At 39.0% G+C, this 23,860-nt stretch overlaps 1 protein-coding gene across 3 annotated transcripts in view; it reads right to left on the minus strand.

Annotated features, from left to right (window-relative positions):
* Positions 1-20,402, minus strand: part of TRPS1 (transcriptional repressor GATA binding 1) — a 421,564-nt gene extending 401,162 nt beyond the window's left edge. For all 3 annotated transcript variants that reach the window (XM_089659035.1, XM_089659036.1, XM_089659034.1), the window contains exon 1: positions 20,079-20,402. The gene's annotated coding sequence lies outside the window, so the exon portion shown is untranslated. The remainder of the gene's footprint in view (positions 1-20,078) is intronic.
* Positions 20,403-23,860: the final 3,458 nt, after the last annotated feature.

Here is a 23,860-nt window from a genome sequence, read left to right on the forward strand (position 1 = left end):
CAGCGATAAGTATTACATTTAAAAATACAGAATATTTATAAGCTTCATTTTGCATTTATAAAAGAAAGAGTAGCCAAATCCCAAGAGCCAAGTAGCCAAGGCAACTACAACCTTTTCAACATTCATTTCAAAATTTTCTGTCCTAAGGCTGAACCTAAAATATTAAAGTCTTTGCTGCTTTAGGACTGAAAGAAACTAAAACTTTGGTAAGCAAGCCCTCAGTCTCATTTGTCCTAAGGCAGCACAAACTTTACTATGCTTTATGCTGACTTAGAATTCAAAAAAGTCAAAAGGACATTAAATACATTTTCTCAGCTTTTAGAGGAAATCCATGTATTTTCTGGCTCCGTAAAATTGCATACCGACTCAGATATAAAAACTCAGTATTTGCTCACCTGCTTATTACCGTAGATACGTAAGGAATTAATAAAGATGTTTTATGAAGGTTTTGACCATCATACAACTATCATTAACTATGCAGAAAATTCTTATTTTAATTATAGTAACTATTTAAGACTGTGCAGACCTATTTCGGTGCCATCACTTGGCAATCTGACAGTCTATGTTGGGCATGCAAAAGTAAATGTTAGTCTCAAAACCTCATCCAATAACTTAAAAGACCTAGGGGCCAAACTAATATTACAAATATGTACATATAAACAGCTCTACTAAGAATAGGGTAAAATAAATGAATGATATTGATATATTTGTAATATATTAAATATTGTAATACCAAAAATAAAATTAAGCCTGCATACCCCACAAAGAACTGGCACATTAAATAATTTTGCAGCAATAACAAAATACAGTACAGCCTTTTTTACTACATAAAACATATAATAACATTAAAAACAAATACTGCTTTGTGAGTTTCCAACATTACATAATTATTTTTTAAGTACATATTTTTTTCTGAATATTATGAAAATAAAAGAACTTTAAAACCTAAAATCAATATAACATTTTCAGTTCACTTCCTCTACTCTGTCCTTATGGAGGGTATGAACAGTGGAACTTGTGTAGAAGAGTTTACACTGTAATGTTCGGACACCTGAATGGAATCTTCTCATGCACTTTAGATAGCAAAGTTTACCATTTTGGGCTTTGTATATACATATTGCAGCGGTTTAAACACACTACATCTATACGGACGGCTTAAAAAATATTCAGATATTTACACTGTTAGATCACTCTGCGTTTCAGAGCTGAGCTTACGCCAACTGCCAAAAAAGTACACAAATCAAAACGTTACCTTTGTCCAAACAATACTCCCGTTCATTATATTACAGAAACTGTCAGACATAATCTCTCCCATGCAAGGAGCTGGCATACACACAATATACAGATGGTTTTAAATGGTTTAAGGCAAAACTGAAAGATGCCATTAAAACCCACTCGTCACCTACAGGAGTCACCCTGAACAAATATCCTGTATAATTTCAAGGCATAAGCATACTAGGATGATATATATTTATACACATACATGTAAGTATATAATAAAAAAATTGTTTCAGGGTAAAAAAAAAAAAAAAGATGCTTTTGGCTAATGACATCAAAGTGGGTGCCCAGCAATTGTACAAATTGTTGAACGACACCCAACATCTCTTTACCCAGTTTACGTTTAATCCTTCCAATTATTGGTACAATCAAGCAGAGAACAGCTTTGACATCAACAGATCCACAACACTCTCTACATCATTAGAGATCTAGGACCTAGGATGTCATGTGACCAGCCAGACGACATCTTAAGAAAGTATAAAAACAATTTGAAAAAATTCATGCGGGTGGGTGAGTGGGGGGGGGGGGGGGGGGTCGCAAGTCTGGATTTGGGGCAGGAGGATGGAATTGGGCTTTAACCCAGTCAACTTAAAAATTAGACACTCAAATAATGTTTTGAAGCGGAATACATTTTCATTGGCTCGTTACAAGTGCTTTTACAATTTCCAATTTTAACTCAACAAGAAATATTGCAGGTTTGCGTATGGCAGCGGTTGAAGTAGTCATGCCTGTAAAATGTTTTGCATTTTTTTTTAATAAGGGAAACCTGTACAAGGAAAATACATAGGCAAACACTGCTAAGTTTCCAGTATGAAAATACCCACCACTTGGCGGTTTTGTTACATCAGTGGCTTCCCTGATTTGGAACAAGTATAACGACTGTCCACTGACTTTGCTAGCCACGTGCTTGTTTTAGGCTAGTAAAATAAAAAGTATTGAGGCAACAGACAGCTAGGGAACTAGTATTTTCAATGTGACCCTGCTCAAGTCACCATTTTGCTGTGGTTCCTCCACCTTTAGGTGGGGACCCTTAATGGTTTATTAAGCCAACCAAGCATAGAATGGAAGTTTCACAAGCACTCTGAGTTCCAGTTTAAATGTAACTTAGTTCATTTTAATTTTACAGTGATGGTTAAGCCCTGTTGGGAGCAGGGGCGGACTGACAACTCATGGGGCCCCTGGGCAATAAGGGATCATGGGGCCCCTGTGTCCTTGCCCAAACTCAAAAAAGCCTATGGAAATGGTACCAGGGGCATCTCATGGGCCCCCTACTGACCCCGGACCCTCGGGCAGTGCCCGAGTTTCCAAATGGTCAGTCCGCCCCTGGTTGGGAGTGAAGTGTGTTGATAGGAGTCTGTTCATGTTGGAATTCATTTAATAAAGTTACTCAGAGTACATCTGCAACTTTTTCTATCAAGAGTAGTTTGCTGTACTGAGTTAGCCATCAATCAGGCAGTTTGAAACTTGATGCTCTTCATTGAATGGCTTAAGCTTTTAAAGAAGCAAGTATTTTAAAAAAATGAAAAGTTAGCCAATAAAGTGCATCACGGAAGAAAGTCTGAAAATGGCAGCCACCACATTTCCTTCAGTGCAGGTTTCCTTAAAGAGTCAGTAGAGCAATACATTGACAGAGCTACATTGCATAACCTCAGCGTTACTACTGTCCACCTATGGAAATCATTACCAAGCTCTGGTCAGTCAATGGTTTGCCACTAGCACAGTGTTTACAGTGTCATAATCCATTTTCAATTTCAAAAAGCCCAGTTATAGCTTCTTTTTAAATATTTTATAGGTTTTTTTTGGATGCAGAAGTGCTCCAGTGCCTTCCTAAACTCTTTATGCCTGTTGGTATGCTAGAATGGTCCAGATTTCCAGCGTTCCAACACAGCTTCTGTGAATAATGTCTATTATGACCCTTGTCCAAAAGGCAGGATGGACTGCTGGAGATCTGGACTACTACTGTTATAGAGAGCAGAGCAGTCTGGATCCTCAGCATGCCACTTGGGAAGGTCCTTACAAAACACATTCAAAATCTTCATTTTTAGCTTCCTGGATTCACCTAGCAATTAAAAAAAGGTACAATTTGGCTTTAAAGTGAAACTATACTTGGCCCAAACAACTGATAGATTTATCGTCCCATCATTCTTCTGCCACTTCCTTCAGTGTCGGAGTGGAGAAATACCAGGTACTTCCAGGTATGGGGAGCATATGACTCAAGGTCCTCCCTTACAGAATGCAGCACTGGAAGCCTAAGGTTAGGTTCACATATATGCGGGTGGTGCCGCTGCGGATCCGCACAAAAATCTGCACCACACACACAGAAGAATGCGGACCCGCGGGCGGGTGCCATTAATTCTAATGGCACTCCACCTGCACTGAAAATTGCAACCGTACTGGGAACCAAGGTTCCGGTGCAGGCTGAGTTTTCAGAAGAAGTGCAGGGACTTCTTCCCTGCATGTCCTGGGGCACAGGAGTCCATTCAAATGATTGGGCTCTCATGCCCGCCAAAACGTGGCCCGCAGGAATGTGGATATGTGAACCAGGGGTAAGTGAGCTCTAATATGGGAGTGAAGAGTTGGTAAGGTCCAAGTAGAAGCAACTTGATGCACGTATATGGCTTCTTCTCTTCGCTCCTATAGGTGAATCAAGCAGCAGGAGTATGAGGGAGGAAAAGTGTATGCATCTGGGGGAGGTTTGATACAAGTGAATTCCCTTTGGGAAAATCACAGGTTCCCTTTACAAAATGGCTAGCAAAATTCCAAAAAAACAGCAAAGTAAAAATAAAAGTTGTGACGCTGCATTATACTGCCAATTTTTTTGAAAGTAGACCTCTTTAAAGAGCCAAGTTTAAATAATACCCATCCGTGCTTTAATCTGAATACACAAGTCTAATTAAAAGTATATACTATGAAGTATTATTTTACTTTGATTTGGGCACAATACGAATTTCATTACCAAGCTGCTTCCTGATGAAAGGAAAAACTAAGAAACGGTACATTATACACACGGATGGTCCAATTACAACCACAAACTATAATTATAAGAACAAATTAGTCACCAGGCACAACTTCATTGTCGTTTGCACTACAAAGTAACTGCTGATTATGGACAAACACACAAAAATGCTCCATGAACGTCACTTCGGCCAACAAAAGAAGCCACATGGATAAAGCTATAAAGATATTTTTGGAAATAATAAAAACCATTAAGAAACTAGTACTTAAAATATTTTCCAAGAATATATTCAGAGCACCGTAAGTGAAGTCTTGAAAACAAATGAGGTTAGTGGCGCTGGACAACTGACGGCCACGCTTAAAACTCTTGTGTCAAAGTCTTGGAGCTTCATATACTGTTAGGTTTATTAGGTGACACACTAAGATGACTAACAACAGATATAATTAAACGTGTAGGAAGCCTTTATTAGATGCTCTATATTATAAGCAAGTGGTTTGTGCGATAGTAAAGTGTTGAGTGCTAACATGCTGTTTCAAGTCCAGAAAATCTCTTTAACGCCATTACGGAGCACGAACAGGTCACAAACAATCTCATGAACTTATGACAGCAGAGGAAAGGCTGGGGAACAAACTGGATATACACCCCCAAAATAACTGGGTTGTCATGAACATTTTAAATGAAATATTATAACTATAATGCCTATTTGATAGGTGACCAATATCATCATCGTCATCATCATCATCGGCTTTCTGATTTGAGTAATCACATTTAGTCTTTTTAAGACACAGACATCTGAGTTTGGCCATTTTACATGGTGACCAATTTCTATTGACCATTTGCTGAGCCAAATCATACCTCATGGCCCACAAAAAAAAATAAAATTACGTAAACTAGCACATAAAAGATTAGCTGGATTCTGGATATCATCAGCCAGTATTCTGGATATCATCAGCCAGTATGCCTACCTTTACAAGACCCTAAAGTAAAACTTTATAATGGCTAACTATAATTTAATGTAATTTAAAGAAAGGCAAGTTTATTTGAACGGAGCCCTCTTTATCAGAGAAGGGTGATCCCCAGAAAGCACTGCAATTTTTTTTTTTTTACAGAATTTCTTAACCAACGCTTATTAGCACGTGCCCAGATTTTTAACCACTTATTTCAAAGTAATTGCTTTGTGGTCAAAGTCTATCTATCCCTATTGAAAAGTTCAGAATGCCATCTTCATTTGATAAATTCATACCTAGAATTCTGTCGGAACTGAATACTTTTCTGAAATATCAAAGCTTGTTAGTCCAGTTTTCTGTTTAGTAATCTTAATACCAGTGTACTGATATCATAACAACAGATACGTACAAATGCTGAAAAGACAACTAATAGAATAATAGCACATAATGATACGTCTGTCTTTTATCGCCACTAAACCTCCTGGTGCTTGAGGGGTACGGTTTCATTACTTTCCAGCACATAAGTAAGATTATATTGCATCATGTCATTTACAAGAGAAAGTATTCCTGGGTTTCCTAACCTAGCATATTTGAGGGAAGCCTTGATTCGTGATAGACTGTTCTTGGATAAGATCCGTAGATTAAAGAAATCGAATATGTTTTTGGCTCAAACCATACAGAGGGTTACCAGTATAAGCTGAGCACTATTGAATTATAGTCATCCAAACAGGGTGGGGCATCACAATGGGTGGAGTGCCTAACCTGGAGGAATGAAAAACTGGCAACAGTCATTGTTTGATAGAGTCTCCCAGTTGCCAGCTTATAATACCATTTTAGCCTCTAAACACTCCGAAAAGTTTGTCCTAAGCAAATGAAATTCAGGCTCCATGCATACTTTAACAAACTACTTTCTATAAACAGGCTCTGTTTGAGCTATTAGTACTTATACTATACTTTAAACCAATGTTTTAAATATAAATAAATATATATAAAAAAATAAATAAAAAATATATATATATATATATATATATATATATATATATATATATATATATATATATATATATATTTACTTTTTTTGTATAAGCATCAAAAAGCTGATGCAGTTGTTTACAATATCAACTATGCCAACCTATATGCATTATCTAACAAACTCTTTTCCTATATGGAATGCGTCTATGATAAATGTTGAAAAATGTTTAGATCTAAACATTACAAAATTTGCTATTTGTACTTGTGTACTTTAAAGTTGTACACCAAAACATTTTTGTCATGGGTGGTCAAGTATTAAGGTTACAGTAACCCAAGTTACCCATTAGTGGTGCCATCACCATCAATAGCATCTTGTACTTGAACTATCTCTGGTAACCAAAAACACCTCTATATGTAATTAAAGCCATTGCTATTTTTACATTTTGAAGGGACAGAAGCAGGTTTTGATGAGCTCCCATTTCACAAAAATGTCATCAACATTTTACTTCTGTATACTATTAAAAAAAGAAAAAAAAAAGTTTTACAGCAGCTAAATATGCAACCATGGGAGTCATGAAAATAAAATGTGGTGTGCGGATCTCTACAAACTCAAAACCATTGGAACATCCAAGCCAAAATAATATGACATTTTTTTTTTTTAATTGTAGAGAGTCAACATTCATAATTGCTGTAGTGAAGAATAAAAAGAGAATTTATATATATATATATATATATATATAATGTTTTCTTGGTTGAATTTAATGGCTATGTCTTTTTTTTTTTAAGCGTAACGCAACTATAGAACAAAAAATATTGTAATGTCAGGAAGCAAAATAATACACCCGAGGTTTCAGAGGTGAAGCCCTCAGTTCAGATACACCTATCGACAATACACAGGCAAAATGCCCATTTTTTTTGTACTTATTAAAAAACTGTAGACAGTTCAAGGTCTCGTTTAGAAATATATGCAAGGGTGGATCACAAGTTATAGTACATTTTGAGTGCAGCTTGTATTAACTAAGAAACAGTAGTAGACGGGGGATAAACAAGTAAGACAAACCTGTCAAAGAAGAACTTCATTTAGTCAAACTAAAACCACTTCACTAGTGCACAACTTCTACGTGAGCTGCCTCATGATTATATTTCAGTTTCTCATTCTTACTTGCTGAGTAAAAGTACACCTTGGTAAAAATAATTCACAAAATATAGGACTGATTTTTTTTTTTATAACTTTAGCATGTAAAGTTGCTTCCTCCTGAGTTCCTTATTTTGTACATTGTGTTTTAAGTCGCCTATAGAGGAATCGCTGTAATAAGAACGATGACTCAACTTCTACACCTTCTCTCCAGGCAGTTGTTAATTGACCGAAAAAAATGCATATAATAGTTAAAAAAAAAAAAATCAAATCCAGATTTCTTTCTTGATACACGAGAGAGTAAATCATTGATTGTTCTGACATGGATATTAATACGATTCATGCAACGCTGTAACTCACATGCCCTGTGTAATTATTGCATTATAAGGCGATCAGTGTAATATAGTCACTGCTTGTAACAAAGTATCAATAGCGTTCTTTTAAAAAAAGAAAAGATCTTAATTTTCAGCACTGAATTATAAATGACACAGATTTGTTTAAAGCTATTTTTTTTATAAAAAAAAGAGCAAATTTTATCAAATGGAACTTTAATTATTTAATATTTACCTTTTTAATAGGTGTATATAGTTTTAACCCTGCTTTCTAAAATATGTTCCAGATTTCCTAATATGTGAAATACAAGTAGAGAGCTTTGACCAACATTTTATTTTTTTTGGCCAACACTTTTTTTTTTTAATCGTTGATTACAACGCAAGTTACTGCTTCTTACAAAAAACATTATCTAGGTTTATATAAGTGACTAGGCAGACAACTCAGTGTCTTTACCTTCATGAGGCTCATTGAAGAAGACAAAGAGTAACAAGCAAAGTTCCGTGACCCAGAACGACCAATCGAAACTGATTGACACTGTTTGGATTTGAACCCACACCTTACTGAGTGTACACCAATTGACACATTTTTAGAGTGACACTTTTTGGATTTGAACCTTACTAGTTGCATCAGATTACAACCCTTCACACTGCCAGGTTGAATAAGCCTGCTTTGTAGGAGCCATTACTAAATTCACTCAAAGTCCTACTAGTGAAACACAGTATAATATATTACACCTAGCAGAACCTAAACAAACAAAACTACACGTAGGACAATAAACTTGAAGAACTTATCCATTACTTGCACTAGTTATAAATAACTTTCCTCCATGTGATGCACTCTAAGTAACAGTATACCGAACTCCCACCACCGCCACAAAGTTCATTCACAGGTTTATAAACAGTTCCACAGGTGGCAAATACAGTAGATGCTTGTCAGTAGTAACACCAAGGGGTGACTTGACACAGCAATAGGTAAATTTAGCAAGGAGTATGGAATATTGAATGAGCAGGATAAATATACATGACTTCAAATATTTATATCTTTAGCAGCATTTCTAAACTGTATACATTTTTGCCCCCTTATATAAACTATAGATTCCAAAATACCTCCGAGAGTGTGGCATTTAAATCGCAGCTGCCCCCCCCCCCCACCACCACCATGCAATATAAACCTACAGTAGCCACAGTTTTTGGAAGATATTATTCTGTCTAAATGTATCTCAAATTCATTTGTTTTTTTTAAGAACGACCAAGAAAACTTTCAGACGCAGTTTAAAAAGTAGACATACCTTTTGACAGCTATACTAGGAGTATCTACATTACAGGCTGGATACTGCTTCTGGAATAGCTTGATAATATAGTGTTGGAGGCATATTTGACTATAAATGTATCTCTGCTAAAATTTACCTTTCCCCATGACAGCTGTTCCTCTAGGAGAATCTGTGACATGGTCTGGAAAAGGCTGATCTAGAGTAGTTTGATAATATCACTTTTGAGGCATATTAGTTGGACTATGAATGTATCTCTGATAGATAGATAGATAGATAGATAGATAGATAGATAGATAGATAGATAATAAGATGATAGATAGATAGATAGATAGATAGATAGATAGATAGATAGATAGAAGATTGATAGATAGATAGATAGATAGATAGATAGATAGATAGATAGATAGAAGATTGATAGATGGATAGATGGATAGATGGATAGATAGATAGATAGATAGATAGATAGATAGATAATAAGATGATAGATAGATAGATAGATAGATAGATAGATAGATAGAAGATTGATAGATAGATAGATAGATAGATAGATAGATAGATAGACAGACTTTTTTTTTAAAGACTAAACGAGAAAACCTTTAGATGTAGTTTAAAATGTAGACATATCCCTTGACAGCTATACCACTAGGAGTATCTACATCACCATCTGGATACTGGATCTAGAAAAGCTTGATAATATAGTTTTTGAGGCACAATGTTAAAATATTTGACAATAAATGTATCTCTGCTATAATTTTTATTTTTAAAGAATGAAAAACTTTTTGACGTAGTTTAAAAAGGTAGACATACCCCATGACAGCTGTTCCACTAGGAGAACTTGTGACATGGTCTGGAAAAGCCTAATCTAGAATAGTTTGATAATATTATTTTTGAGGCATATTAGTTTGACTGTAAATGTATCTCAGATAGATAGATAGATAATAAGATGATAGATAGATAGATAGACAGATAGATAGATAGATAGATAGATAGATAGATAATAAGATGATAGATAGAAGACTGATAGATAGATAGATAAGATAATTTTATAAATATATATATATATTTTTTTAAGACTGAACAAAAAAACCTTTAGACGTAGTTTAAAATGTAAACATACCCCTTGACAGATATTCCACTAGGAGTATCTAGATCACAATCTGCATACCGGATCTAGAACAGCTGGATAATATAGCTTTTGAGGCGTAATATTTGACTATAAAGGTATCTCTGCTATGATCTTTTTTAAAAAAACAAAATGAGCAAAAAATTTTTTTAGACGTAGTTTAAAAAGTACACATACCCTCTGACAGCTGTTTAATTAAGAGATCTTGTGATATGGTCTGGAACAGCCTGGTCTAGAATAGTTTGATAATATTTTTTCTGAGGCATATTAGTTTGACAATAAATGTATCTCTGACACATATATATATATATATATATGTTCCATTAGGAGTACCTGTGTCACGGTCTGAAAAAGCCTAATCTACAATAGCTTGACAATATACTATTTTGTGTATAGAGAGAGAGAGAGAGAGAAGATATATATATATCTCCTAGATTGTAAGCTCGAAAGAGCAGGGCCCTCGAACCCCTCGAGTATTGTATTGTTACTGTCCTGTCTCATGTTCTGTCCCCCTCGCTACTGTACAGCGCTGAGCATACCCTTTGGCGCTAAATACTGTATAATAATAATATTTTTTTTTATTATTATTTTTTACATTTATTTTTTTAAAGACTGAAAAAGAAAACCTTTAGATGTAGTTTACAAAGGAGACATACCCCATGACAGCTATACCACTACGAGTATTTACATCACAGTCTGGATACTGGATCTAGAGTAGCTTGATAATATAGTTTTTGAGGCATAATATTTGACTATAAATGTATCTCTGCTATAATCTTTCTTTAAAAAAAAAAACAAAATGAGCAAAATAATTTTTAGACATAGTTTAAAAAGTACACATACCCCCTGACAGCTGTTCCATTAAGAGAACCTGTGTCGCGATCTGGAAAAGCCTGATCTAGAATAGCTTGATAATATCGTTTTGGAGGCATATTATTTTGACTATAAATGTATCTGTGAAATAATTTCTTTTTTTAACAAAAATGGACAAGGAAACTTTTAGACATAGTTTAAAAAGTAGATATATTCTTTGACAGCTGTTCCATTAGGAGAACCTGTGTCGCGGCCTGAAAAAGCCTAATCTAGAATAGCTTGACAATATACTTTTTGGGGCATACTATTTTGACCATATATGTAATCATTTTTTTTTTAAAGAATGAATAAGACGTCTTTTAGACATAGTTTAAAAAGTAGACATACCCCTTGACAGCTATGCCACTAGGAGGACCAGCGTCACGGTCTTGAAATACCTGCTCTAGAATAGCTTGATCATATATTTTTTGGGGCATACTATTTGACTATAAATGCATCTCTACTATACTCTTTTTTTTTTTTTTCAAAGAATGAACAAAAAACTGTTAGACATAGTTTAAAAAGTAGACATACCCGTGGACAGCTGTTCCACCAGGGGAACCTCTGTCGCAGTCTGGAAAAGCCTGATCTAGAATAGCTTGACAATATAATGACTCTTAGAACTTGAGGGCTGATATAACCCTAACGTCAAAGGCAATTATATACACCCATTAATCTTTTTTTTTTTTTTCAATAAATAAAATTTTAGTTATTTTTATGATGTTTTTAAATTATAACCCCAAAACACATAATATCATCGTTCATAGCTAAAAGTCCAAAATTCCAAAGAAATTGCCAAAAAAAAAACAAAAACTTTATCAAATGTTTTGGAAAAACTTTACTCTTTTTAGGGTCCATAAACTAGAAAAAAAAAAAACTTCCAGTATTTTTCTATCATGGACAAAGGCTATGATTTCACGAGTATCAGAGAATCTGGAACTATTTTTCATATTTTAACCGCTATCAAGACTAGCCAATCTTGATATCTGGTACAGTCGCAAAATTTTATGCAACACATTCCTAGGTAATCCAAATTTCATAAGAAAAAATCACTAAAGCACTTACAGTATTTACTGGGTCGTGAATGTCACACTTACGTTCACTACGAGTAAATTTTTTTTTTTTTTTTGGATACCTATGTTAGTACTCTGGAGTAAACAGACAATGCAAGTGCTTGTTTAAACAACTTTTTCCCTTCTGTGGTCAAGACAGTCTAGGAGAAACTTGTGTGCGGATTCTACCTTTGAAACGTGTCTAAGAGCCAAGAGTCACACGTTTAAAGATTCTACGATTCGAAATAGAAGCATGAATATGAAAATGTTTAACCTGTTCCTGCCCGAAGGAGACTAAGCCTCCCCTCGGAACCCAAAAAAAAAAAATGTAAAAAAAAAGAAAAAAGGGAGGACTGAACAGAAACACACGGAGTATCAGACAGGAGCCCTGCGGAGCGGCATATGGAAAATGTAATGTGCTCTATGTTAAACTATCTGTCTAGTGTTATAAACTCCAATTTGACTTGTGAGGTGTAATATTTGGGACAGAAACGTCTGGGTTTACAGTTGTCCGCGACTGCCAAAAAACGAATCCAGACTACCACAATAGTTGTCCTGTGGAAAGTAAATTAGGCAAAGGCAAACAGCTATTGGAAAGTTGTCAGTTGATTGAATGAATGGACTATTTTATGTCTGTACCGAATATCTTAATCAAAATACATCCCTGTGTCGGGAATCGTATTTTTACTACCAATCTGTACATGTTTGCTTTTAATATAAGGGCAGTCAGCATGGCACTTGTGTAGTTCCGCATTTTCCACGCACGTGAATAAACACATGTTCACCAATTTACTAAACCTAGTAGCCCAACTGATTAATTTTTTTTTTTTTTTCCTTCTTGAAAAACACAGGCCTGACTGAAGTCTCAGACCTCCAGGTTGTAGTTTTAAAATATCAAATGCCAGTCTAGGCCACTGCTAGGCAGACCAGACTTCAAGGCCAAGGTAGGCCAAATGAATGAAAGTGTGTTGGGGGGGGGGGGGGGGAGAAGGGTTACTAAGATAAGCTCAAAAGCCTGTGTTTGTATTAGCCACGTCAGAAAGTTAAAAAAAAAAAAAAAAGTCAACCACTTTAAAAGAAAGTCTGGTATCATTTCCAGACAGTCGTGTCATTGTCAGTGGCTACAGATGTTTAGATGACGAGCCAAATATATGTATGATACACATTGCTCACCAGTGTCGATGCAAGTAATTGCCTAATTTTTGCCGAATTTAAAAAAATATGTAAAAAAAAAAAATGTAAAAAAAATATATATTTTTTTTATTTTTTTCCCCACATAACATTTTGCTACCTTTTTTCTTTAACCCTTTTAAAACTTTTTTTTTTTTCATTATATGATTTATATTTTGTACAGATTTTCTGAAATAAAAGATAGTGTTAATAAGACAAAGAGCGACAGAGATTAAGAGTTTCCTTCTATTTTTGTTTGAATATATCTGCGCCTGATGAAATAAAGACCGCCACTGTGATTTACTTATATTTATAGTTTCCATACAGGTCCCCAATGGAATGCTCCCTTGCATCTCTCTGACCTCAACTCCTTACTGCGCAGTATATTTACATAAGATTTAAAAATACATTTCCAGGCTAGCACTGCTGCGATTAGACGTTTTGGGTCCTGATTAGCATCAAGTATTTTTTTTTTCCTTCTTTGCAGCACAGCTTCATCATCTTAAGGAGTAACAAGCCACTAACTTTTCAACACTTTGCAACTGTTCAAACACTTTGTCCTCACCATAAAAAAAAGGAGCTTTGTATTTACTCCTAGCAATCTCACACAGGAACACAAACTACACCACGGCCTAATCACTCATTTGAATATAATATTTACTTTACCAACACACTCGATTATGTTACATCATAGTTTGAAAAAGAAAAAAAAAAAAGAAAAAAAGAGAAAGAAAAAGCACACGTACCCAGAGGTACAGAGCATTCATTCTGGCGATCTGTTAATTCAGAACCCTTTTCAATGTCTCCTCCATTATCAGCATAAAAAAGAATAAAAGGGATTAAGAATAGAGAGTAATGACTCATTTCAAATCGTGTGCAGAAAGGCAAATTCTTCCAGGCTGCATGGGAGCAAAAAAAAAAAATCCACCCAGATCAAACAAAAAATAAAACCGAAAAACATAACATATAACCTCAAATACATGAATGAATGTTGTAGCCTGGCCATTCATTCAGTAAATAAAAAAAGAACCTAAAAAAAACCCAAAAAACAAAGTCACAAGCACACTTACGATTCCAAACTTCATATTCTGGCCATTCATTAAAAAAAACACACACAAAAAGTAGCAAAGTCACAAGCACACTTATGATCCCAAACTTCACAGCCTGGCCATTTAGTGAAAAAAAAAAAAAGCAAAAAAAAAAAAAAACTGAGATGCAACAAAGTCACAAGCACTTATGATCCCAAACTTCACAGCCTGGCCATTCAGTCAAAAAACAAAAAAGCAAAAAAAAAAAAAACTAACATACAACAAAGTCACAAGCACTTATGATCCCAAACTTCACAGCATGTCCATTCATTCAAAAAATAAAAAAGCACACAAAAAAAAAACTAACATACAACAAAGTCACAAGCACTTATGAACCCAAACTTCATAGCCTGGCCATTTTTTCAAAAAATAAAAAAGCACAAAAAAATGAAACAAAAAAAACTAAGTCACAAGCACTTATGACCCCAAACTTCATAGTCTGACCATTAGTTAAAAAAATAAAAAAGCACATTAAAAACAACAAAGTCAAAAGCACTTATGATCCCAAACTGCATAGCCTGGCCATTCATTCAAAAAATAAAAAATGCACAAAAAAAAGAAACAAAAAAAACTAAGTCACAAGCACTTATGACCCCAAACTTCATAGTCTGACCATTAATTAAAAAAATAAAAAAGCACATTAAAAACAACAAAGTCAAAAGCACTTATGATCCCAAACTTCATAGCCTGGCCATTCATTCAAAAAAATAAAAAAAAGAACTTAAAAAAACAAAGTCACAAGCACTTATGATCCTCAACTTTAATATGGTTAAATAATTAAAATAAATTATTATTATTAATAATAATAATATTAATAATAAATATAAAAAGTAAGCTGCATCCACAGCAATCCCCCTCCCCCCCAAGCATCAATAAATGAAAAAAAGTTTGTCAAACTTACTACTCATGATCACTGTCCTTTGGTCACCCTAAATCCCATGATCACCACAAACATAAAACAACAAAACCTTTCCGGTAACAAGTTCATCAAGTGGTATTTTAAAATTAAAAACTAAAAAAAACCAAATCACATCCATCCTATGATTCTTCTCATGATAAAGCAGTGAGCTGCTCCTTTAAGGAGAAAAAAAAAATATGACCTGGAAGTTACTCTAACCAAGCAACAACAAACAAAAAAAAAAAAAAAAAGCCGAAAACAATAAAGTTCCCTTTCCTATTATCTCTTCCTGTGTGTGAACTTGACCCTCGTGGTGCAGACAAGGCTCAAACAGATTGGACCAGGACAACAGTAGAAAGAGCCAGGGCTACCGGAGACTGAAGTAGCCAATTTTCAAGTCTCGTGCTTTTTGACCCACCATGGAAAAAAAAAAAAAAAAATCTCCCATGCACGTGAAACGTGAGAGGGGATGTTTCACCCTCCTCTCTCCCTTGGTGCATTGAGGAAAAAAAGGCAGTTGTTTGGGTTCAGATCCCCCACGTTTATCACAGTCAAGACCATATTAAAAAGCGTTTCCAGGGGCACTTTGCTGCTGAAAGCGGCGTACCTACGCTAGTTAATCACAACGCCGTCCCGGAGCGTCTCCATGCGTCATATTTAATATCCTGATTTTTTTAATAATTATTTTAAACCTTTTTGATTATTTTTTTTATTTTATTTAAAAAAATAAAACAAAAATGTTGTAAGTGCATTTAACTTCCAAAACAATATATTTCATGTGTTGCTACAAATCTGGGCAAGTTTGTTTTATATTTTGTTTTGGTTTTTGTTTTGTTTTTATTTTTTATTTGTACATATTGTAAAAACTGCAATTAACAGTTTCCAAAACAATATATTTCATTGAAGTGCTAAAAAAAAAAAAAAAAGAACAGTTCCAGAGACAATTAACTGGGACTATCCCTGCAGATCATTTCTAGGGACAGTGATCTTCAAAAAGCCCTGTATATCAAAACCACTTCCAGGGACAATAATGTCTAGGGATGAAATCTGTAGAAGCTGGGACAGTCCCTGAAGATAAAAGTTACTTCCATGGTCAACAATCCAGAAGAACGTGGGACAGTCCCTGCAGATCAAGATCACTTCCAGGGACAATAATGTCTAGGGATGAAATCTGTAGATGCTGGGAAAGTCCCTGAAGATAAAAGTCACTTCCAGGGTCAACAATCCTGAAGAACTTGGGACAGTCCCTGCAGATCAAGATCACTTAAAGGGACAATAATGTCTAGGGATGAAATCTGTAGATGCTGGGACAGTCCCTGCAGATCAAGATCACTTCCAGGGACATTAATGTCTAGGGATGAAATGTGTAGATGCTGGGACAGTCCCTGAAGATAAAAATCACTTCCAGGGTAAACAATCTTGAAAAACGTGGGACAGTCCCTGCAGATCAAGATCACTTCCAGGGACAATAATGTCTAGGGATGAAATTTGTAGATGCTGGGACAGTCCCTGAAGATAAAAGTGACATCCAGGGTCAACTATCCTGAAGAACTGGGGACAGTCCCTGCAGATCAAGATCACTTCCAGGGACAATAATGTCTAGGGATGAAATCTGTAGATGCTGGGAAAGTCCCTGAAGATAAAAGTCACTTCCAGGGTCAACAATCCTGAAAAACTTGGGACAGTCCCTGCAGATCAAGATCACTTCCAGGGGCAATTAAGTAAATAAAACTACAGAAGCCGGGACAGTCCTTGTGGATCAGGGCCACTTTTGGGGACAACGAGGTTCAGGGATAAAATATGGGACTGTTGCTAAATATCAAGATCACTTCAAGGGACAGTAAAGTTGAGTTATGAAATCTGCAGATCTGGGACATTATCTGGGACAGTTCTTGGAGATCAAAGGCCACTTTCAGAGACAACAATCTTCAAAACAGCTGGGAGTGTTCCTCCAGATCAAGGTCACTTCCAGGGACAAAATCTCTGTGCAGATCAAAAGTCTCTACAGATCAAAGGTCACTTCCAGTGACAAAATCTGGGACAGTCCCTGCTGATCAAGGGCCAATTTTAGGGACAGTAGTCTTCAAAAAAAAATCTGGTACTGTCTCTAAATATCAAGTTCTCTTCCAGGGACAGTAAAGTCCAATGATAAAATCTGTAGCAGGGCCAGTCAATTTCACTTTCAGGGATCACATCTGGGAAAGTCCCTGCAGATCAAGGACATCTTTTGGGGCTTGCAGTCTTCCAAAAAGTTGGGCATATCAAGATCGCTTCCAAGGACAGTATAGTCCAGGGATGAGAAATGCAGAAGCCATGTCAGTCTCTACAGATCACGGCTACTTCCAGTGACAACAAGACAGGGACAGTCCCTGCAGGTCAGAGCACTTTTAGGGACCGCAAACTTCAAAAAAGCTGTAACTGTCCCCACAGAACAGAGACCATGAAGTAAAAATTAAACCTGCAGCAGCCAGGCCAGTATCTTCAGATCAGGGACCACTTCCAGTGACAAGATCCAGGGACAAAATATGGGACAGTCTCTGCAGATCACAGCGCAATTATCTTCGAAAAAAATCTGGGACCTTAATATGGAGATCACTTCCAGGGACAACAAAGTAAAAAATAAATCTGCTGAAACTGGGACAGCCGCAACAGATCAGTGACAAGGTCCAGGGTCAAAATCTAGTACAGTCCCTGCAGATCAAGATCACTTACGGGGACAATGCCCGGGGATGAAATCTGCAAAAGTTAGAGGACTTTCAAGGACCACATCTGTAAAGTCTGGGACAGTCCCTGCAGAGCAGAGCACTTTTAGGGACATCAAACTGTCCCTAAAGCTCAGGAGCAATAAAATAAATAATAGTAGCTGGGCCAGTCTCTGCAGATCAGGGGTCATGTCCAGTGACAACGAGGACCAGGGACAAAATCTGGAACAGTCACTTGAGATCAAGAGACACTTTCAAGAACAGCAATATTCCAAATCTCTGGTACAGTCCCTGCAGATCAACATCACTTCCAGGGGCAATGAAGTCAATAATAAATCTGCAGAAGACGGGACAGTGTCTATCGATCATGGACCACTTCTAGTGCAACAAGGCCCAGGGACAAAATATGGGACAGCCCTTGGAGATCCGGGGATACTTTTAAGGACAGGCTGTCCTTCCTCATCAGGGACAATAAAGTCAATGTTTAACCTGCAGTAGCTGGAACAGTCTCAAGACATCAGGGACCACTTCCAGTGACAATGAGGTCCAGGGATGTACCATGAGACAGTCCCTGCAGTTCATTGACACTTTTAGGGACAGCAACCTTCAAAACTCAGGTACAGTCCCTGCGGATCAAGATCACTTCCAGGGACACAAAAAGTCAGTAATAAATCTGCAATAGCTGGGCCAGTCTCTAGACATCAGGGGCCACTTCCAGTGACAACCATGTCCATGGACAGTCCCTACAGATCAAAGGACACTTATAGGGACAGCAATTTACCAAAAAGCTGGGACCGTCTCTACAGATCAGGGAGAATAAAGTCAATAACAAATCTGCAGTTGCTGGGACAGACTTTGGAGATCAGGGGACCCGTCCAGTGACAACAAGGTCCATGGATGTCTTGTGGGACTGTCCCTGCACATCAGGGGACACTTTTAGGGTCACCAATCTTCAAAAACTCTGGAACAGTCCCTATGGATCAAAAATCACTTCCAGGGACAATCAAGTCAATAATAAATCTGCAGTAGCCAGGCCAGTCTCTAGAGATCAGAGGCCCCTTCCAGTGTCAACGAGGTCCAGGGATGTATTGAAGAACAGTCCCTGCAGATCAGGGACCCTTCCAGTGACAGCAAGGTACAAGGATGTATTCTAAGACAGTCCCTGCAGATCTGGGGACACTTTTAGGATCAGCAATATTCAAAAATCTCTGGTACAGTCCATACGGATCAAAAATCACTTCCAGGGACAATCTAGCCAATAATAAATCTGCAGTAGCCGGGCCAATCTCTAGAGATCAGGGACCCCTTCTAGTGTCATGAAGGTCCATGTGGGACAGTCCTCGCAGATCTGGGAACACTTTTAGATATGGCAATCTTTAAAAAAAAAAAAAAGTGCTAGGACCGATCAGGGACAATAAAGTAAAAAAATAAATCTGCAGTAGCCAGGACTCTCTACAGATCAGGGGCCACTTCCAGGGACCTGAAGGTCCATGGACATATTGTTGGACAGTCCCTGCAGATCTGGGAACACTTTTAGATATGGCAATCTTAAAAAAAAAAAAGTGCTGGGACCGATCAGGGACAAAAAAGTAAAAAAAATAAATCTGTAGTAGCCGGGATGGTCTACAGATGAGGGGCCACTTCCAGGGACATGAAGGTCCATGTGGGACAGTCCCTGTAGATTTGGGGACACTTTTAAATATAGCAATCCTCAAAAATAAAAAAGTGCTGGGACCGATCGAGGACAATAAAGTAAAAAAAATAAATCTGCAGTAGCCGGGATGGTCTACAGATCAGGGGCCACTTCCAGGGACATGAAGGTCCATGTGGGACAGTCCCTGTAGATTTGGGGACACTTTTAGAAATAGCAATCCTCTAAAATAAAAAAAAGTACTGGGACCGATCAGGGACAATAAAGTACAAAAAAATAAATCTGCAGTAGCTGGGATGGTCTACACATCAGGGGCCACTTCCAGGGACATAAAGGTCCATGTGGGACAGTCCCTGTAGATTTGGGGACACTTTTAGATATAGCAATCCTCAAAAATAAAAAAAAGTACTGGGACCGATCGGGGACAATAAAGTACAGAAAAAAATAATTGTGCAGTAGCTGGGACAGTCTACAGATCAGGGGCCACTTCCAGGTCCAGGGACACCCTCTGGGACAGTCCCTGCAGATGCAGGGCCATTAGTCAAGCACTCCAGACACACACACACCGGGCATGCAATCGTTTCTACGTCGCCGACCATCAGCAGAAAAGAGTGTGGGACCCAGAGAGAGAATTAAAGAACCCCCCCTTACCTGTTGATTGATCTGCAATCCCCTGATCAGCAGTGTGGAGGATGGTGGGGCTCCAGGGTGATCCATGTACCGCTTCCTTGGTGGTTGCAGAGTTGATCTGTGATTATTGGGGGGGGGAGGTTTCCTGTTCCCCCCAGTGTGTGTCTGAGTGCAGAGACAGGAACAAGGAGTGGGGGGCTCTGGGAGGAGGAGGAGAGAGGGGGGAGAGAAGAGATCTGGGGGGGAATCTGATAGGAGATCCCTGGATCCCGAGCACAGCAGATCCCAGCCAGATCAGCTCTTTATCAGCAAATGTTATCGCTTGTCAGGACCTCAGTCTGCGAGCATTACGTCAGATCCAAGACACCAAACACTATTAATATCAAAGGAGCCTTCAGCAGAGACAGGCGCCGCCCACACTGCACGGCTTAAAGGAGCACAACCCTTCTACAGACAGGAGGAGGAGGACGGGGAGGAGGAGGGAGAGCGCAGCGCACTGCACACTGCTCACTGCTCCCCCCCGCCCCACACACAGGACACTCGGCAGGTTGGAACACTCAGCGCACGAAAGTTTTGTATCAGTGCTGCGGGATCACACACTTGTTACATTGTACCCACTGCGGGATCACACACTTGTTACATTGTATCCACTGCGGGATCACACACTTGTTACATTGTATCCACTGCGGGATCACACACTTGTTACATTGTATCCACTGCGGGATCACACACTTGTTACATTGTATCCACTGCGGGATCACACACTTGTTACATTGTACCCACTGCGGGATCACACACTTGTTACATTGTACCCACTGCGGGATCACACACTTGTTACATTGTACCCACTGCGGGATCACACACTTGTTACATTGTATCCACTGCAGGATCACACACTTGTTACATTGTACCCACTGCGGGATCACACACTTGTTACATTGTATCCACTGCGGGATCACACACTTGTTACATTGTACCCACTGCGGGATCACACACTTGTTACATTGTACCCACTGCGGGATCACACACTTGTTACATTGTACCCACTGCGGGATCACACACTTGTTACATTGTATCCACTGCAGGATCACACACTTGTTACATTGTACCCACTGCGGGATCACACACTTGTTACATTGTATCCACTGCAGGATCACACACACACACACACACACACTTGTTACATTGTATCCACTGCAGGATCACACACGTGTTACATTGTATCCACTGCAGGATCACACACTTGTTACATTGTACCCACTGCGGGATCACACGCTTGTTACATTGTATCCACTGCGGGATCACACACGTGTTACATTGTATCCACTGCGGGATCACACACTTGTTACATTGTACCCACTGCGGGATCACACGCTTGTTACATTGTATCCACTGCGGGATCACACGCTTGTTACATTGTACCCACTGCGGGATCACACGCTTGTTACATTGTATCCACTGCGGGATCACACGCTTGTTACATTGTATCCACTGCGGGATCACACGCTTGTTACATTGTATCCACTGCGGGATCACACGCTTGTTACATTGTACCCACTGCGGGATCACACACTTGTTACATTGTATCCACTGCGGGATCACACACTTGTTACATTGTACCCGCTGCGGGATCACACACTTGTTACATTGTATCCACTGCGGGATCACACACTTGTTACATTGTACCCACTGCGGGATCACACACTTGTTACATTGTATCCACTGCAGGATCACACACTTGTTACATTGTACCCACTGCGGGATCACACACTTGTTACATTGTATCCACTGCAGGATCACACACTTGTTACATTGTACTCACTGCAGGATCACACACACACACTTGTTACATTGTATCCACTGCGGGATCACACACTTGTTACATTGTACTCACTGCGGGATCACACACACACACACACTTGTTACGTTGTACTCACTGCGGGATCACACACTTGTTACATTGTATCCACTGCAGGATCACGCGCTTGTTACATTGTATCCACTGCGGGATCACACACTTGTTACATTGTATCCACTGCAGGATCACACACTTGTTACATTGTATCCACTGCGGGATCACACACTTGTTACATTGTACCCACTGCGGGATCACACACTTGTTACATTGTACCCACTGCGGGATCACACACTTGTTACATTGTACCCACTGCGGGATCACACACTTGTTACATTGTACCCACTGCGGGATCACACACTTGTTACATTGTACCCACTGCGGGATCACACACTTGTTACATTGTACCCACTGCGGTATCACACACTTGTTACATTGTACCCACTCCACTGCGGGATCACACACTTGTTACATTGTATCCACTGTGGGATCACACGCTTGTTACATTGTATCCACTGCGGGATCACACGCTTGTTACATTGTACCCACTGCGGGATCACACGCTTGTTACATTGTATCCACTGCGGGATCACACGCTTGTTACATTGTACCCACTGCGGGAATCACACGCTTGTTACATTGTATCCACTGCGGGATCGCACGCTTGTTACATTGTGCCCACTGCGGGATCGCACGCTTGTTACATTGTATCCACTGCGGGATCGCACGCTTGTTACATTGTATCCACTGCGGGATCGCACGCTTGTTACATTGTATCCACTGCGGGATCGCACGCTTGTTACATTGTATCCACTGCGGGATCGCACGCTTGTTACATTGTACCCACTGCGGGATCGCACGCTTGTTACATTGTGCCCACTGCGGGACTGCTCCAGTCCTTCTTTTTATTTGTTCCAGAGACAGCAATCTGCAAAAGTCACACCTTTCCCTACAGATCCAGGTCACTTCCAGGGACAGCAATCTGCAAAAAGCTGGGACAGTTCCTACAGATTCAGGTCTGTAATAGGGATGAAATGTGCAGAAGATGTGACAGTCCTTGTAGACCCAGATCACTTAAAGGGACAGCAGTCTGCAAACCACCATGACTGTCCCTATAGAGCAGGATCACTTCCAGGGACAGCAGTCTGCAAACCACCATGACTGTCCCTATAGAGCAGGATCACTTCCAGGGACAGCAGTGTACAGTAGATCAGGGGCGGACTGACAACTCATGGGGCCCCCGGCAATAAGGGATTATGGGGCCCCCGTGTCCTCGCCCACACCCAAAAAAGCCTATGAAAAAGCCAATGAAAGGTACCAGGGGCATCTCATGGGGCCCCCTACTGACCCCGGGCCCTCGGGCAGTGCCCGAGTGGCTAAATGGTCAGTCCGCCCCTGCTGTAGATGTAACAGTATCAGGGGCGGACTGACCATTTGAGCACTTGGGCACTGCCCGAGGGCCCGGGGTCAGTAGGGGGCCCCATAAAATGCCCCTGGTACCTTTTGTATAGGCTTTTTTGGGTGTGTTTTGAGTGTGGGCCAGGACATAAGGGCCCCATGATCCCCAATTGCCCGGGGGCCCCATGAGTTGTCAGTCCGCCCCTGAACAGTATGTATGATGGAACAGTCCCTATAGATCCAGGTCACTTCCAGGGACAATATATTCAAAAGCTGGAATACTCAGTGAAGATCCAGGTCACTTCCAGGGACAATAATATGCAAAGGCCATGACTGTCCCTACAGATCCAGATCACGTCCAGGGACAGTTATATTCAGGGATGAAATGTGCAGAAGATGTGACAGTCCTTGTAGATCCAGATCACTTCCAAGGACAGAAATCTGTAAACCACCATGACTGTCCCTACAGACCCAAATCACTTCCAGGGACTGTAATCTGCAAACCACCACAAAAGACCCTACAGATCTAGATCACTTCCAGGGACAGTAA

This window comes from Staurois parvus, unplaced genomic scaffold, assembly GCF_062004578.1.
Source record: "Staurois parvus isolate SC_StPar_1 unplaced genomic scaffold, SC_StPar_1.0 ptg000030l, whole genome shotgun sequence".
NCBI lineage: Eukaryota > Metazoa > Chordata > Amphibia > Anura > Ranidae > Staurois > Staurois parvus.